Genomic DNA, 19,287 nt, shown 5'->3' with positions numbered 1-19,287 from the left:
GGGTAATATATTGAGCTTCCAACAGCTGAAGCATATGGTACCATATCCGTTTTCAATCTTTTCTCATCAACTTTTGGAACACCATAGTTTCCAGTTCCATTACCCTTAACTATAAGAACATGCGTAGGTTTTCTCGCATGCATACTTTAGAGATCTGTGTTAGCATGTCCATGCGACATTCCTAATACCCCATTTTATTATTTTCTTGGTGAATCTCGATATTTATAACGAGAGACGCTCCGAGAAATGCAATTTTGAACTTTGAGGACAAGAACTTCTTTTCTCCTCCTGAAGTAGATTGACATCACCACTAGCAAGTAGGACGTCATCCACATGCACAAGATTGGGAAATGAATTTCCCATTCTATAACTTTCCATGAATACAATTGTCCTTCCATTTTCTTTAACCCAAAATATCATCTGATTCTTTAAACTTTAAATGCAACTGTCTACAGACTTGCTCTAGTCCATAAAAAACTTCTTGAAGAAGTATCCCTTGTGTTCTTTACATTCATCTGATGTAACTCAGATCATGATGTCGGACATGATGTACCACTAACACTCATTGTAATTTGTTCATTCTCTTTGCAAAAAAAAATTTCAATTCAAGTCACGCTTTACACCTTTACATATTTCCTTTGGAGTCACATTAACCTTGTAGACCTTTTACAGCCTACTGTTTATGATCCATTGGAAATTACTTATGAGTCCCAAACATTGTCGGGATTCACCAATTTTATTTCATCTCACATAGTCTCTTATCATTTAGACAAACCGACACTTCTCTAAGCTCGATTGAGCGCTTTAAATGAGGTGGGATCAACCTCGATTTGAATTTCACTAACATAGACTTTATAGTAATCAGAAGTATCTGATTTTCTCATTCCTTGAGACCATCTGTGTCTCAGGTACTGGCACATCTTTCATATGGGGCTGTTGTTGCTCTGTCATTGCCAAGAGGCAAATTAATTCTAGTCTTTTATTTCCAAGAGGCAATAGGTTTTACAGGGACCTGTGTCACAAGATCCATGTGTACTCATTCATCCTTTATAGAGTTAACATTAGGTGTTGTATAGATCATACAACATGCTCCCCCAGATTACTCCATCTTCACTAAAAATGGCGTATCTTTAAACTTTATTGTTTGTGTTTATTCTGGTAAAACTTTCTTCTTTATGGCACTTTAAGCACCGTCTTAGTATTCCTTAGTCTGTTTTTGGAACTGTAAAAGATTCAGGAATACAACTATTTCTTTTCTTTAGGGGTATTATTATGATCGTCGTACTCCCCCAGACGATCACATTCTTCATTAATGGATATCTCATATTTCTTTCTCCCCCTTGAAATGTGGTAAGAACTTTTCTGCCACAATTTCGAAAAACCATTCACAACTCTTGTGAATTGAGGAAACTTTGAGTATCTACCTCATTTATCTGATTACTTCATATGTAATGAAGTTATCTGTTAACTGGTATGGGAGTACTTTTTCCTTATTCCTCATTCCATTTTGGAAACTCAAAATAGTTCTTTATCATTAGTACTTTTGCAAGTCACACTTGCATATCATTCTTATCTTTAGGTTCGTCTGTAACTTTTATTCTTTTTGGATTTATTGAGTGCTTAATGACCGTTACACATAAGGTGTACGGTCGATACTAGGAAAGCATAATAGCTACTTCATACTTTTCTCTGAGAGTGGGATACATTAAACACACATGAGTCATCATATCTTTCTTCTGCCATACATGATAAGTCCTTTGCCTACATTTCTCCCGCCATACAGGATTTTTGACATAATACTATGTCAACTTTACCCAGTTACACAGGTATTTTCCCAGACTTTTCCAGCCATGCGGGTTTTATCATAATCATCTTTTCCCGCTATGCGGGTAATTCCCTGTAAGGGACATAAATGCCAGAATTGGCTCTTTTGACTGCATATTCAATCATCAAATTCAGAAATAAACCCAAATGCTCTTTGACACACATGCTTGATCCGACGTTGGTCAAATTAAACACGCATGTTGCTTGTTTCATTTCAAATCATGTTGACTGAAAAACCTTCTTCATAGAGAGTACATGAAAGACATTCATCAACCAAGACTCTCAATGATCTATCTCTTTTCTTTTGAAGCCATTCTTTAGAGAGAACATACTCTCTCACGTTATGACCTTTCTTGGTCATCTTTCGGGTCACAAGTACCAAGACATTCACTTTCACGAATGAAAGCATGGAAAACTTTTAATCTGAGAAAACTTAGCCAATAATCAACAATAACGAGCATAAAAAATAACCCCATGTCGGTCTGGTTAAAAAATATGCACATTAAACTTTTAAAAAATTTCTTTTATATTCTAAATCACCGTTGGGCAGAATTAGAATAAAACATCATCCTTCTACATTAATTCCATATCACCGGTTGGCGGAAATGGAAATAATGCATATAGCTCATAAACAATGTGTATGTCTATTAAACAACTTTTCTAAGAAATAATCATCATCATCAACTTTATTGCAGCGGAAACAAGAAATATACATTTCTCTAGCTCAAGAGCATTTTTTGAACTTTATCTGTTCTCTGAAAATTGATCACTTTGATACAAAATTTATCAGAGATTTAATCTTTGAACATAAGGCTCATAGAATTATAGTACTGTTATCATCAACGTTGGTCAGAAAATAACAATACCGTATGTTAACTTTAAAACAAATATCTTTCTTTTGTCATAGTGAAAACTATCTGCATCTTATTTCGCCCACAGGGGAAAAACATTGCTAAGAATAGTTCTTCCAATTAAATTTTCCCGTTGGTTCCAATTTAATTGGAGGATAAAACTTTTACTTTGCAGCGAAAATTTTACAATATTCAATTCAGAAACAATCCTGTACTCTTTTACTCTCTAAGCAATTTTAATCGGTTGGTTCAAAAATGCATTTGAGAAGCAACAAATTTTTTTTACTTTAGTTCTATTCACTTTTAAAAGAGCACTTTTATTTTTATTTGTAACGAAAAAACATGAATAAAAAATTCATGAACTTTTTATTCTTTACAGAAACTTTTCTTTGAACAAATAAAAATTCATGATTTTTTTACTTTTCAGATTCATTTCTTTTACTTTTCTATTCTCTAAACAGATTTTTCGTTAGACAAATCGGAATAGAAAAAAGAACTAAAACTGTATAAATTTTTTGTTAACAACAGTAACTTCTCTATTTTCTGAAAAAAAAGAGAGGAGAAAATAGCTGCAGCAGAGCCCAGCGCGCGTTGCTGCGGCCTCGGCTCAGCACGCGGCTACGGCCTCGTCCAACGCGCGCGGCTGCTGGTGGCTTGGGCCCAGGCGGCGCCCCCTTTCGGCCCAAAGGCCCAGCCGGGTTAGGGTTTGTGGCCTGGCCGTCGGATTTCATCCGACGGTCCGGCGCGCGGATCGGCCGAACCAAACAAGGCTCCAGGCATCGGGGAAAAAAACCCTAGCGCTCATTCCCCCCCTCCCGCACGCGCCGCTCGCCTCTGTCCCTCATGGGGTGTCGGGGCTCGGCGGTCGCCGGCGACGGCGATGAACCGCCGCGGCGCGCGTGGCTGTTCCCCTCCCCCCTCCTTCTCCTTCCCTTTCACCTCGTTTCCTCCCTCTTTCTCCGTTTCCAGTGGCAGAGACGCGAGGTCGAGCCCTCCTCTGTGCTCTCCACAGATGGCGCAACAGCGAGTCCGGCCACGCCGGTCGCCGGCGACGGCGTCGAGACGCGACCGCGCCGCGCCACTCTTTCCCCTGCCTTTCCTCCAACAACCGCCCGAGCTAGAGGGAGAGAACACGAGCTCGCCGCGCCCCTAGATCCCAGCTGCGCCTACGGCAGAGTTGTGGTGCTGTCCTGCAGCGGCGCCGTTGCCATCCCCCTCGCCGGTTGCGCGTTCCCTTTGTGGTGAGCGCGCCGCCGTCGAGCGGTTTGGCTGCGGTGCTCTTTGCCCCGTGTGGGGTGGTTCTTCGTCCCTGTCGCCTCGGCTTGTCGATGCGCGACGGGATCAAGAGGAACAGGCGCAACCATGACGGCGGCGCTCTTTGCCGGCGGCCCAAGGCCTTCTCCGATGTACTTTTGTTTTCTTTACTCTGCCCTGTTCTAGGGTTCTTTGGGGAGGGGGGAATTTTTTTTGCTACCGAAAATCCAAACGCCAACCTGGGCTGATACCATTGATAGAATCTATTGATCCAGTGGGCATGGGATTCCGGTAGTGGTGATAGGTATTACCTTTTCCTTGTGGCTCGAGGAGCTCCCGGTGCCGGGCATGGTGCCGGTGATGGCAGAGAGTAGCGGGGTGGTGGCGGTGCTTCCCGTCAGTACTGCACTAACCCTAGATCGGTAGGGGATGTAGGTGGGCTGTACGGCATCACGACGAACCTCGTTATCCGAGCCGCCGGCCCCCACCTCTTTATATAGTGCAGGTGACAGGGGCCCATCAACCATAGTGGGTTGAGCGCCCCCGATCAGGGAGCGGATCTAAGGGCCCGGTGGGCCGTTGGGCCCACACGATGGAGATCATCCTAACAGTACTTCCAAACAGAGAGACCCATTAGAAGAACTTAACCATCGTGTTTTAAGATAATTTATTAGCAAAGAACAATATTGGTAAATTACTGTATGAAACAAAGGCAAATAGCTCTGAATAAGATAACACAAAACAATTTGCAACTTAGAGATGCAAAACAGAGATATAGAGGTGGACCTAATTCAGCGGCATAATGTAACAGGAAAGCCCCGTCGTTATTTGCTTTGTCTGGATTAGCACCATGATCAAGAAGATACTCGGCAGTACCCCCATTGTGGTATTTGGCAAACAACGGAGGTGTTCTACCTACAAAGCAGACAAACACGCAAAAATGAAATTATATCAAAGCACTTCTCGACATAGCAAGAAATGAGATCTTTTTTGTATCAAAGCATGTCTTGTCTCCAAAAGCATACCGCCACAGAAGTTTCCTAACACCGCTCTGTCTTCTCTGGGAGTATAGAATTTAGATATGGATCCCCAAGACACACATAGTAGACCCATCAAATTAGGTATGATATGAAGCAGGATTTTCATAATGCTCGAGAGAGTATTGGTTAAATGGAACTGACACATAAACATTAGACATTAGACTACCTGAATAGAAGAATCAAATGCATCCTCAGAGTTGGAGTGCACACATATGTGCAATAACTAAACAACCAAACTATCCTAAAATAAAGGTTAATTTGCACTCAAAGAGTAGCCTATTTAATTATGTATATGAACAGTGCTTATGTAGGGTATTCACATTCGGTATCATAATTATGCCCGACTTATTTCTGTCGGATTTCGGGTTCCGGCAGACCCTTGAGGTTCGAACACTGGGGTGCGTGCGGAGATCTCTCCCCTACCGATCTGCGTCCAATCTCCTCGCGTGATTTGAGCTGGAAACAACGAACAACACAAGGGACACAAGGTTTATACTGGTTCGGGCCACCGTTGTGGTGTAATACCCTACTCCAGTGTGTGGTGTGGTGGATTGCCTCAGGGGCTGATGAGGATCAGTACAAAGGAAGAATAGCCTCGCGAGAGGTGTTCTTGAGCTGGGGTGATGAAATGCTAGGGTGGGTTCAGTCGCCTCTCTTTCTCTCTGCTAGGGTTGTACTAGATTTCCCGCCGCCCCCCTACTCTGTGGTGGCTAGCTCTATTTATAGAGGCCCTGGGCCTCTCCCCAAATAATGAGCGGGAAGGGCGCCAACAATTGGCCATTTTAAAGGGGAACAGGTAGTACAAGTTATCCTGACCAAAGGTGGTCTTCGGCTACCAAAAGTACTGGTGATGACGCCGTCTTGGGCTCCACGGTGACCTCCGTCCTGCCGCTCTGCTGGTCTTGGTCTCGTTGCACCAGAATGGCAACCTTTGCCTGATACCTTGGCCTGTGCTTGCCCCCTTTGCACCAAAGGGGACACAAGGACACTGCGCAGGCCGGCGCCCGCCTGGTACCCGCATGGTCTCGATCGTCATGGCTTGCGTCACGGGTTCCTCGCGAGGTACCCCTGCCTTGATCTCTCCGCCTCCTCGCGAGCCTGCCTGATGAGGCTGCCTCTGAGGAAGCTTCCTGTCGTCCACCCCGCGAGGCTTGGCCCCTCGCGAGGGTCTTGAGCTTGAGCTGATGAAGATGGGCCGCGCTGGGCCCCCACTTGAGCCACGCCGCAGGCCACAGGCAGGCAAGTATGGGGACCCCCGTTCTCAGAACGCCGACAGTATTCCCCGGGCCCATGGCGCGCCCGGCTTGGCCTGGTAGGAAAGCAAAGGGGCGAGCGCGAAGCGCCGTGGGCCCCAAAAGCCTGCGGCCTTGGGCGCCGCATGGCGATTGATTGGACATGGGCGTCTGCGCTTCCCCACGACGCCTTGTTGCGCGCCCGGCTAAGCGGACCCGCAGTTGCCCACAGTCGTTCCTCCTTTCCGCTGCTCGCCCGCCTCCTATATTTCCTTCTTCTTTGAGCTCCAGCCTCCGCCGCCAATCCGGCCTAAGTTCTTCCTCCCCTTCACCGCCATGGCGCCGACGAAGAAGGGAAGGGGAAAGAAGCCCGCGCCTTCGCCCCTCACACCTCCAGCCTCGACCCCCGCCGTCGCCCGGTCGATCATACTCAATCCAGAAGCTTTGGACAAGGTCCGCTCCGCCCTTGCAACTATCTTCAATGAGTGCGGCAGGACCACGGCCTGGCCCGCGTCCCATGCTCTCCCTTGATAGGATCTTCACGGAGGTCCGATTCTTCGCCGATGCTCTATGGGCGGGTCTGGTTCCCCCCTTTTCCGCCTTCTACAATGCCGTGCTCTCCCATTATCAGATCCATATGATGCACCTCGGGCAGGAGTCCATTACCCTTCTGGCTATCTTTGCTTTTGTTTGCGAGGCGATGATAGGCATACCTCCTTCCGTTGCCCTGCTGCGCCACTTCTTTTCCTTGCGCATGAGCGACCCCACTCTGTGCTCAGGGTGCGTGAGCTTCTTCGCCGTGCCAGAGACGGCCGCTTCAGAGATCGACCTCGCCCTTCCTCCTCATGAGGCCGGGTTCAGAGAGCGGTGGCTATACGTGGACGTTGGAGTGCCCAACCCTCTGCTCTCGCACCCGACCTCGCCTGCTGTTCCTCACGCGGGTTGGGACCACGAGGTGCTCGCGAGCCCCCGGCTCGCCTTCGTCTGGCGTCGCCTCCAGAGTTTGAGGGCGCTCAATGTGACAACGCCCAAGGTAGTGAAGGAGTTCCTCCAATGTCGCATTGCTCCTCTCCAGCGCCACTCTCGCCGGATGTGGGACTTCGCGGGGCATAGAGACCGCATGCGGCTTCAGGAGGAGCACTTGGCGCCTGAAGTGCTGCAGATGATGCTCAAGGTCTTGACTGGCGATCCTTCCCCAGGCAGCCTTTGGAGTAATGGCATCCTCTTGTATCTTTGCTCCGGCAGGGCCGATTTTGTGAGGTAGATTCCCAGCTTCGACGAGTGGGGACTGCGCCATGCTGGCTTCATGGGGCCCCGCGAGAACCCAGCCGCCGTGGTTGCTTCTCCTGCCGCCCACAGCGGTCCTTCCTTGGGCGACAGGGCGGGGAGACGAGAACTGGCGAGAGTTGAGGCGTCCGATGTCGAGGCGCCGACGCCGCAAGAAGTCTTGAAGGCGGCGTCTCCCGAGGCCCGCCCTGGAGCGGCGGCAGGTGCGGAATTGCGGCCTGTGGTTCCTGAGGCCGGGGCTCCCGAGCCCCCAGCCGTTCCTCGGGAGGCGACGCCTGACGGCGCCCCCCAGGCTGACTCCTCCAGCGCTGATCACCTCGACGCTTCTTCCGCACCAGGGGCCGACCCGTGCGCCGAGCGCTTGGGTCGGTTCCGCGTAGACTTCGAGGCCCTCCGCAAGGGGAAGGAGGCCTTGGGTAGCAACGATCGCCCTTGCCGCTTGTTGAAGCGCAGGAAGTACTTTGCCATGGACGAGTAAGTCTTCTTCTTCCCTTGCCTGTTCGCTTTGCTATCCCTGCGACTGATTGTGGCCATTTCAGGTCCTGCCCTGTGAAACCTGCCGAGCCAGCCCGGGAGCCACCCCAAGCTTCGCCTTCTCCACTGGCCCTGGGCTCGCCGAGCTCGAGCGGCATCCCTACCACCGGACCAGTTGGTGGAGTGGTCCGTTCCATAGGGCACCTCGAGCCTGCGCGCCCGCTGTCCTTTCTTCATGAATCCTCCTGGGGCACATCTGGCTTGCCCCGTGTTCCTCCTCTGATCATTGATGGTGAATGGTTGAAGTCCGTCTTCGGCTCCTCCTCCGTGGGCGGGCCGACGCCGGGCCGGATTCCCAAAGAGGTCAGTTCGGCGATGGCTAGGGCGCCAGCCCCCAGCCCCGCGTCGAGAGGAGGCCAGCCGCCCTGGGGCCCTCCGCATGCTCCGGTGGAAGAGGGTGATGTAGAAGACGTGCTCAGGCGCGCTCGGGAGCGGCGCGCCCTTCGCGAAGAGTTCCTCCAGGGGGCGGCGGATGCGGTGAGCCGGATCAGGGTAGATCTTGCTGACAAGGACGTGCGCCTCGAGGCCGAAGGTTTGCGCCTTGCTGAGGAGAGGCGCAAACTAAAGGTAGCCGTCGCCCTCGCGTGTCATCAACGTGATCTTGACAATGCGAAGGCTGAAGCGTCGCTGGCAGCTTCGCGGGAGGTCTGCTCCCTGGCTGTTCAGGAGGCTCGGGAGGCAGACCGACGGCGCAAGGATGCGGAGGAGCGCGCACGAGAGCTCCAAGCCTGGAGCAACTCCCTGGAGCAGCAAGTGGAATTGCGCTAGGCGGCCCTTGAGTCGATGGGGGTGGCCTCTGTTGACCGGGCGGAACTTCTGAAGAGCGAGGAGGTGCTGACGCTGGAGGCCACCGAGCGCAACCTTGGCCTTGAGCGGTTGGAGACGAGGGAGCGCCTGGTGGCCCGGGCGGAGGATGACGTTGCCGAGCACGAAGCCCGAGCCCAGGAAGAAGTCGATCGCCGCGTGGCGGAAGCTCGCTCGGCCTTCGAGCGCGAATACGAGACGAGGTTGGGGCTGATCAAGGTCGAGGCCGAGGGCAGGACCGCAGCCCTCAGGGCCAAACTGACCAAAGTGACGCGGAGTGCGGACTCCTCCGCAGCCGCCCTTAGCACGGCGCAGGCGGAGCTGTCCTCTTCCCGGGCCGAGCAGCTTCTTCTTCAGCAGAGGGTCGATGACGCCGAGGCCGTCATGCAGCGGAGTGAAGACGAGCTCTGTCGGCGGCGGGTTCTGGAGCATGTGCATGCCCCCATGCTTCAAACTCTCCGAGAGAGGGGCAACACAGCTTTGGGCTATGTCTGCGAGGCTGCCACTAGGGAGCCGTACGAGGTCAACTACGCCGGAAACCTCCAATTTTTCACCGATGTGGTGATGCTTCTGGAGAACTGGTCCGAGAGGTCCCGTTGGCTTGTTGAAGAGAGGAGCCGAGCCTTGCTTGGGCATGCCTTCTCCCGCGTCTTCAGCCATCTGCAGGACAGGGACCCCCACTTCGACTTCGACGCTGCCATCGCACCCGTGCCCATTTCCGTCCGGGGCGACCTGGCACGGTGGGTGGAGGACAACGTGGACGCCCTCGTCAGAGCCTTTGTGTCTGATGACGATGGCGTGGTCGTGGGCGCCAATAAAGGCGACGTTATGGACGAGCCTGGCGCTGATGGAGATGCTGGCGGCGGTGGTGACAATGCTGACGATGCTAGTGATGCCTCCGAGGATGCCCAAGACGCGGTGAGTGATATGTCCGACTGACTGCGTGTTACTGCCGTTTAGCCTGCACGAAGAAAGTTCGGGCTTGGCCCTGAAGGATGTAAGAGCATTTTGGGAGGGGAAGCCCCTCATGTAAAGGTTTGCAATTAGTACTCTGGTAAGCATAATGTTGTGTGTGAAATTAGCCGCTGGCCCGGCCCGGCTCGCGAGAGGCTCGCGAGGGGGGGGCAGCTGATGTTAACCTTGGATGCAAAGCCAAAACTAGAACGCGAGAGATTGCATGAACGAGACTAAACACCCCTTCCCCCAAACACACGCAAGCACCGAGCTCAAATCCAGCTTAAATCCAAATCGAAGAACTTCGTCAACAAGAAAAGGCAAAAGAAAAAGGCCGCGTCCGGCACCTAGTCTACTCTTCGACGTTTTCTCACCAGCGCGGAGCTAAGTGCTGCCACTGGGCGTGGGCAGGAGCCCCTGAGGCCCGAGGGCGGCTCTCCGGAGACTCCGGGGCATGTACAACCCCACTCATTATTACGTGAGAGTGTCACGGGGCAGCGAGCTTCACAGGCACTAGGCCTTCTTCACAGGTATTGTCCTTGCTTCATATCGCCAGACGAGGGCCCCACCTTGCACCACACTCTGCCGCCATCGACGGCGACCGGAAACCAGGACAACGCCAATGAGGCAGAGCGGTCGCCAGCGGTTCCCCCGACGACCATGGGTCCCCTGCCGGGGGCAGGCCTTGGGGCACCTCCCCGATAGGGGCCTACCTCCTGAGAACGCCTTGCTCCAACCGCCGCAGTGACGAACCCGAATCTTGGCCCCTCTCCTGTAGCCCCCTGCGCCCTCCTCCTGAGGGGTATGAGGCTGCAGGATTGGGGCAACCACCTACTGCAGTGACCTGTATCTCCTGCGACCCATGGTTAGCATAAGCTTGCTCCTGAGGGATGAGTGGTACCCGATAATTGCCGCCGCCGGTGCGGTTGTCGAGGCCCTCTTGAGGTTCCCGAAAGAGCTCAGCTTCTGGTGTCTCCTCATCCTAGCTTGGCCCGAGGAACGAGCCATGATCTTCCTCCAGTGTGCACCCCTGATTCACCATGCGGGGCACATAAACTTCCGGGGTCACCGCCCCGTGCGCCCGCCGTAGCGCCCCGCATGCCATGCAGCCTGGCTTGGAGCGTCGTCTTGAGGGTGATGGCGCGGCGGTCCGCCGAGGCCGAAGGCCGCGGCATGCACCCCCTCGCCAGCCTGAGAGGGGGCTGGGGTGACTTGTCGCCTGGTGCCGGCGGAGGTGTTGGCGCCGGACGGGTCCTGGAGTCCACTAGAAGTCACGTGCGTGCGCACGGTACCGCCATGCGGCCCGCCTTGGGTCTGGGGTGGCAGCTGGACGCAGAAAGGAGGTGTTCCTGAAACGGCGGCGTCCAGGAGCTCAGCTACTCGCTCCAACAACACGTCGCGGCTGCCCTCCAGCAGTCGGCACTGTAGCAGCTCTCGGGCCACCATGAGCGCGGCCTTGGAATTCGCTTGCTCCCGCCGGGTGTACGGCGCCATGGCCGCGGCGTGGTCTGAGGCCCTTGCTGCGGCCCGCACCTGCCGTGGTGTGAGGGCAGGCGGCGTCTGGCCGCGTCGCCCGTGCCCCGCAGTGCCTTGCAGAGCTGCCTGAGGCGCAAGGTTGAGGTCGCCCTGGGCTGGTGCTACGGCGTGGGCGGGCCACGCTGCCCAGCGGTCGGTGTTGGCTGCCGGGTCGGTTGACATCTGAACGGCGAAGCGACGGAACACGATGCGGATGAAGAAGGATTCCGGCGCACCCCTACCTAGCGCGCCAAATGTCGGATTTCGGGTTCCGGCAGACCCTTGAGGTTCAAACAGTGGGGTGCGCGCGGAGATCTCTCCCCTACCGATCTGCGTCCAATCTCCTCGCGTGATTTGAGCTGGAAACAACGAACAACACAAGGGACACAAGGTTTATACTGGTTCGGGCCACCGTTGTGGTGTAATACCCTACTCCAGTGTGTGGTGTGGTGGATTGCCTTAGGGGCTGATGAGGATCAGTACAAAGGAAGAACAACCTTGCGAGAGGTGTTCTTGAGCTGGGGCGATGAACTGCTGGGGTGGGTTCAGTTGCCTCACTTTCTCTCTGCTAGGGTTCTACCAGATTTCCCGCTGTCCCCCTACTCTGTGGTGGCTAGCTCTATTTATAGAGGCCCTGGGCCTCTCCCCAAATAATGAGCGGGAAGGGCGCCAACAATTGGCCATTTTGAAGGGGAACAGGTAGTATAAGTTATCCTGGCCAAAGGTGGTCTTCGGCTGCCAAAAGTACTGGTGATGACGCCGTCTTGGGCTCCACGGTGACCTCCATCCTGCCGCTCTGCTGGTCTTGGTCTCGTTGCACCGGAATGGCAACCTTTGCCTGATGCCTTGGCCTGTGCTTGCCCTCTTTGCACCAAAGGGGAAACAAGGACACTACACAGGCCGGCGCCCGCCTGGCGCCCACCTGGTCTCGATCGTCATGGCTTGCGTCACAGGTTCCTTGTGAGGTACCCCTACCTTGATCTCTCCGCCTCCTCGCGAGCCTGCCTGATGAGGCTGCCTCTAAGGAAGTTTCCTGTCGTCCGCCCCGCGAGGCTTGGCCCCTCACGACGGTCTTGAGCTTGAGCTGATGAAGATGGGCCGCGCTGGGCCCCCACTTGAGCCACGCCGCAGGCAGGCAAGTATGGGGACCCCCCTTCCCAGAACGCCGACAATTTCTTCCCTTGAAAAGACCATCTTATTTCATATAATGCTGCATGATCATGAGTTAGCACAACAGAATATGATAAATCATAATTTTATTTTGCAAGATAAATATTGGTGCTTATGGTACATTGGTTCATACTGGCGTAAATAATCTTAGGCTTTGTTTATGGTTGCTGGACTGTGTTGTGCTGAGCTTGGAGCCATGGCAAAATCTGGTTCTAAAAGCTGGATTATCATAATGCACCTCTATGCCAAACCCAGAGAAAGCACAAAACAATCAGATATCATGACACCTAACCTACAGATCAAGCAACCCTTGTGAAGAACAAATCTAGCATGTGAAATAACACTTCATACAATTCGACAAAACCTACATTGAATGTGCGTGCAGGGTCCCAAACCAAAAGAATAGGGTTTGGAAGATAGATGGACCTTCCTTGTCGACCAGATCCACATCTATCAGCAGCTCCTCGACGAGGTACTTGCACACCTGCAGACTACATCTACTAGCCGCGATGTGCAGCGCGCTGAAACCTAGCTTCAAGCTTCACATCATCTTCCACCCTCAACTCCTCAATCGCCTCCTTGGGACGGCCCCTGCCCATATCCAGCATCATGACCAGAGCTGCAGTGGATTGGGCCTCCAAAATGTTAGCAATCGAGCAACCAAACTGGGTCAGGGTCGGAATGCGGGACGGGGGAGTGGGCAGCATACCCTTGAAGTGGGGGAGGTTGTCGTTGGAGGCCGCCTGGAATGGGCGAGGCGCCCTCGTCACAACAGTGTTGTTTCACCCACTCCCATTTCAACCACTGAAATAGGGCGTGTTTGGCGGGCCGTGGCAGCCGGCCCGGCTAGCTAAGCCTGGCTCACATGAGGCATCATCTGCAATCGGTTGCCCACATTTACTTCTCATGTATTTGTCTCAAAAAAATTACTTCTCATGTACTCCCTCCATCTCATAATGTAAGACGTTTTTTGACACTACAATATTGTCAAAAAATGTCCTACATTATGAGACAGAGGGAGTATTATATTAGGGGATAGATAGGCGCACACGTTTGGTTGCCCCGCATTGTCTGAACTCACACATAAGCACACTATTTGGTTGCATGCAATCATTGTTGTCTGATAACCTCTTCAGCACTATGGTGAGATTACCAGCACACAGTGGTGTCAGGAAGAACACACACAACAAAACATAGTAGCAAGCATAAATATTGTGCCACACATAAGCACATAAGTTCAAACATAGTACTAAGAAATTCGATATTAAACTAAAGCAGCTTGAGCATATGATAGCCTGTCCTAGGCGTTCACGGCGAAGGCGTTGTCGCGCCTGCCGCATCTGGTCACCACTTCAATTCCATCGTCATTGAAGATGATGGCCTTCAGCATGTCAGTCGGCAGCTTGAAGGTCACCATGAAGCCTATCTTGATCTGATGGACGGCAGCAAAGGTGGACCAACCCTGATCGAGGGTGACCATGTCGTCCAACAGTCGGATAGTGACCCTTCAGGAGCAGCCAGTGTTTGTCTTCAGTATGAACTCCTGTGGCACGAACGGGAACTACTTCGTGAAGGCCACGACATAGGTATGGCCTCGAGCTGGGGGGCCATGATCACCTTGCAGAAGGTGGTTGGCCTCCCACATCATGGTAGTGGCTGTAGTTGCGACCCTTGCCGCTCGGAAGCTCCTCCCGCATGTTGTCATCCATGGCTGGGCTTTGGACGGGCGACACCTCTGAGGGCGGCACCGCGTCCTTGCCCTTGTCCTGCTCCTTCGATGGCACCGCCTCCTTTGCCTTGTTCTCTGTGTCGGTCTGCATTATGGAGAGGTTCAGAGGCTGGGTCAAGAAGTGCATTATGAACCTTGCAACATCGCCATTAAAACCTATGCTCGCGCTCCCCTTTATTTACCCATCATGAAGGTCACCACTTACCCACCAGCTCTCTATCTCCCACTCTTCCTCCAACCCAACGCCACGAACCCCAACAACAAGTCAAACCGCAACCCCAACCCCAACCCCTTCCCTTGGAGCATCGGATGGAGGGCTTTCATTCTAGGGTGCTCACTGGGTGACCACACCAAGTCTGGGAACACCATGGAAGTGTGCTCAAACTTCAGCGGCATGGAAGATCTATACTACGAGGTAGACGCTGTGGTGAAGAAGGCCACACCGGAGGAGTTGAAGACACTGATTCCCAACCCAGCGAAGGGCGCTATGTCAGTCGACATACTTCGCTGGGCCATTCAAGCTGACTCCGGCTGTAGGTGTACTAAAGTTTGGGCCCTCTAGTACCCCATACTTGTGCATGGGCAGTTGCGGCCGTACCAGCGGCAAGGCCTGACGGGGACAATTAGAAGCAAAAGCGAGACGACTCTAGGATCGAAAGTATGTCTAGAGGGGGGGTGGGTAATTAGACTACTTGACCAAATAAAAATCTAGCCTTTTCCCAATTTTAAGTTTTGGCAGATTTTAACAACTTAGCACAAGTCAAGCAATCAACCTACACATGCAAGTCTAAGAGTATAGCAGCGGAATGTAAAACGTTGCATATGAAGGTAAAGGGAGGAGATTGGAGGGAGCAAACGCAATGTAGACACGGAGATTTTTGGCGTGGTTCCGATAGGTGGTGCTATCGTACATCCACGTTGATGGACACTTCAACCCACGAAGGGTAACAGTTGCGCGAGTCCACGGAGGGCTCCACCCACGAAGGGTCCACGAAGAAGCAACCTTGTCTATCCCACCATGGCCATCGCCCACGAAGGACTTGCCTCACTAGGGTAGATCTTCACAAAGTAGGCGATCTCCTTGCCCTTACAAACTCCTTGGTTCAACTCCACAATCTTGTCGGAGGCTCCCAGGTGACACCTAACCAATCTAGGAGACACCACTCTCCAAAAGGTAATAGATGGTGTGTTGATGATGAACTCCTTGCTCTTGTGCTTCAAATGATAGTCCCTCAACACTCAACTCTCTCTCACAGATTTGGATTTGGTGGAAAGATGATTTGAGTGGAAAGCAATTTGGGGAAGGCTAGAGATCAAGATTCTTGTGGTTGGAATGGAATTTCTTGGTCTCAACACATGAGTAGGTGGTTCTCTCTTAGAAAATGTATGTTGGAAGTGTAGGCACGTTCTGATGGCTCTCCTTACTAATGAAGGAAGGGTAGAGGGGTATATATAGCCTCCACACAAAATCTAATCGTTACACACAAATCGCCAAACTCGGTGGGACCGAATCATGAAACTCGGTCAGACCGATTTAGTTCAAAATGTTAATGTTAGGATTTTCGGTGGGACCGATATGTCAACTCGGTGGGACCGATTTGATTAGGGTTAGGGCATAACGTAATCTCGGTGAGACCAGTCACATAAACTCAGTAGGACTGATTTCTGTAATAGGCAAACAGAGAGTTGGTTAGGCAAACTCGGTGGGACCGATTCGCTCATTTCGGTGAGACCGAAATGTTACGAAAGGGAAACAGAGAGTTTGCATTGCGAACTCGGTGGGACCAATCGCTCATCTCGGTTGGACTGAAACGTTACGAAGGGAAACAGAGAGTTTGCAATCCCATCTTGGTGAGACCGCGATCCCTATCGGTGAGATCGAAGTGACTAGGGTTTCTGGCAGTGGCTATGTCAAGTGAACTCGGCGACGCCGGATAGATCAAATCGGTAGGACCGAGTTTGACTTTTGGTTTGGGACATATGTGGATATGAGAAAGTGGTTGAGGGCTTTTGGAGCATATCACTAAGCATTTTGAGCAAGCAAGCCATTAAACAACACCTCATCCTCTTTTAATAGTATTGGCTTTTCCTATGGACTCAATGTGATCTTGGATCACTAAAATGAAAATGTAGAGTCTTGAGCTTGAGCCAATATGTGTCCTTAGCATTTTGAGGGGTCCACATTCCTAATCCATGCCATGCCAAACGTTGAACTTTCTGAAATGATCATCTTAAAATAGCATTAGTTTAATGAGCTATATGTTGTTAGGAATTACCAAAACCACCCAGGGATAGTTGCACTTTCAATCTCCCCCTTTTTGGTAATTGATGACAACATATAGATCAAACCTTCAACAAATGATAATAAGATTTAAAGTACATCGTCGCTTTGCGAAGTATGTGATAAGCAAGAGCTTCCCCTAAATTTGTGCATTATTTAAGATTTTCTTTTGAATGCAAATGCACAATCGATTAGTATCATGGGCCACTCTTCCATGTCACATACATCTTGGTGGAGCACTCAAAATGATAGGAATTAAAACATGCACTCATCACCAAGCAAAGTGAATGATCATATATGAGATATAAAAGATAATATCATCCAAGCATAAGAATTAAGGTAGGATATGATCAAACACATGATCATACAAGTATCTCACACACAGACATAAAGTAACAGACGAGCACACACAAAAGTATCAAGCAAATAGCAAGAAAGACAAAGAAGCAAAGCACTCTCTCTCGAAGCCTAAGATCTATACATTTTCCCCCCTTTGGCAACAAGTTACCAAAAAGTTTGAAAATGCATAGTTCTATGTGTCTCTCTAGGCTTGATCTTCGGGAGGTGGTGTAGAAAGGACTCCAAGGACAAAGGCATCAGTAGATGTTGTTGGAGCTGGTGGAGTGGCAATTGGAGATGGCACTGAAGCTATTGCTGCTGGTGCTGAATTAGTTGCTCTAGTGTCAGGCGCTGGCACTGTAGCAGATCTCTGACCTTTGGGCACTCTCTGAAAAGCATCGGTAGTAGCCTTCCCTTTCTTCTCCTCTGCTTCCTCTTGGAGCTGCTCAACAGTTGTCTGCATCTCAGTTACTTTAAGATCAAGATCATAAAATTTGGTCTCTATGATCCTCTCCAAGCTCTCCTAATTCTTGTTAAGGGTGGCCGAGCCCTTCTCAATCCTCAAAGTTGTCCAAGCCCTTCTCAATCCTCAAAGTTGCTTGAATTAGATATGCAAGCTGATCTTGTTTTGACTTCAGAAAAACTTGAGATACCTCCTCAACACTTGGCATCTTTGCAGCCTTCTCAGCCTTTGCCTTTGCTCTCTTCTCGTGTGCTTGCATAGATGTGGGATCATCCTCATTCATCACAACTGTGTTATGTTCAAATTCTGGTCTCAAAGGTAAATGCTCCTTGTCCAACAAATAAGTGCATGTGCCCATCTTGGAGTTGATGAGCACCTGAATGTGTGGAGCATACCCACAAGATCTCTTTTGATCAGCAGCTGTCCTCTTGATTGTCACAACAATCAGACTCATGACCTTGAATTTTTGAGGAACATCAAATATCTGCAGCAAGTTGATTGAATGGCCTCTGATCATCTTGTGATCTTTAGATTTGGGAAACAATGTATGCCTCAATATAGTGTTGATTGTAACTAGACCAGACAACAAGTAATGTACAAATCCAAGCTTATGTGTTTCCAAAGCTTTGTCTGGGATCTCTTTGTACATGTTGGCCATAGAGTTGTGGTCTTTCTTCTTCTTGGCATAGACATCCACGTCATCTTCATGCTCTTCAGGGGCATTTATCAACTTGGCCCACTCATCAACAGTTGACTGGTACCTTGTACCCTCAGACATCCATACAATCCTACCATCTGGATAAAAATGAGCAGTGGAGTAGAATTGCATGATGAGTTCATCATTCCATTTTGTCAGTTCTTGACCCACAAACTCGTCAACACCACATGATCTCAAGCTCTCATGTACACCTGGAAAATGATCTTCATTCTCATCAATGTACTCCTAGTTAGCCCACTTCATGTCACAAACTATAGGCTTCTTGTCCAGCAGAATGGTTTCATAGAAATCTTATTGTTCTTTGGTGTGGAACCTGTAGTCCAAAGCAGTCTTCCTCCTCACAACATATGGATCAGACTGTCTCCAAAGTCTCAGACCTGCATCCTTCCTGATGCTCATATCCTCTGCCACTGGATGACTGTCATTATGATCTAGAATCTTTGGTTTAAGTTTCCTGAGCACTTGGACTTCAACATCTTCTTCTTCCATTTCAGGCACTGGGGCCTTGTTCTTCTCTTCAGCTGGAATGTTCCTAGTGCTTCTCTTGGGCTTAGAAGTCTTTTGAGCTTGAGCAGCAGCTTTGGGGGCAGTCTTGGGCTTTGAAGTAGCAGCCCCTGACTTAATAGCATCCTCCATAAGCTTTTGGGACTTGGGTGCTGGTGCAGCATCCTCTTCCTCTTAATCTTCTTCAGCTTGATCTCTCATTATAGAGGATCTACCAATGACTCTGGCAGTGGTCTTCTTGACCCTCTCTTTCCTTTTCTTACTCTCTCCAGCAGCCTCTTTAGTTGGCTTAGACGTTTCAACGGTTGAGACCTTGGCCTTTAAGGTTGGCACCCTCTTGACAGGGGCCTTCTTATGTGATCGAGGCTTTGTTGTAGCAGTAGTACTATATTCTTTCTTCAGCACTTTCTTTTTGGAGCTCACTTCTTCCTCAACAGCCACATAGTCCTCATCCTCAGAGTTTGAGGTTCTCTTCTTGCTTGATCTGGTGGCTGCCTTGGGCAGATTGCTTGGAGTGCTCCTGCTGCCCTCATCATAGCTGCTTGAGGGACTAGTGCCCTCACTCATGTGCACTTGCTCTTCTAATTTGTTCTGGCTATCACTCTGGTCAGACATTCTGGCAAGCAAACTGACAGCAGACCGCGTGAATAGATATAGATGAGGTAGAGTGTATGAGCATCACAAAGTGCAAAGTTTTTGCAAAACAGATGAGTCAAAAACTTAGTTTTAGTTCTCCATAGAAAGCATTTTGGAGCAACCGATTTGTTAAACTCGGTGACACCGAAGAA

The sequence above is a fragment of the Triticum urartu genome, chromosome 7A (genome assembly GCF_056163025.1).
Source record: "Triticum urartu cultivar PI428250 chromosome 7A, HENAU_Tu73, whole genome shotgun sequence".
In the NCBI taxonomy this organism is placed as follows: Eukaryota; Viridiplantae; Streptophyta; class Magnoliopsida; order Poales; family Poaceae; genus Triticum; species Triticum urartu.
The sequence above is the reverse complement of the archived record's forward strand: the minus strand, read 5'-3'. Positions refer to the sequence as shown.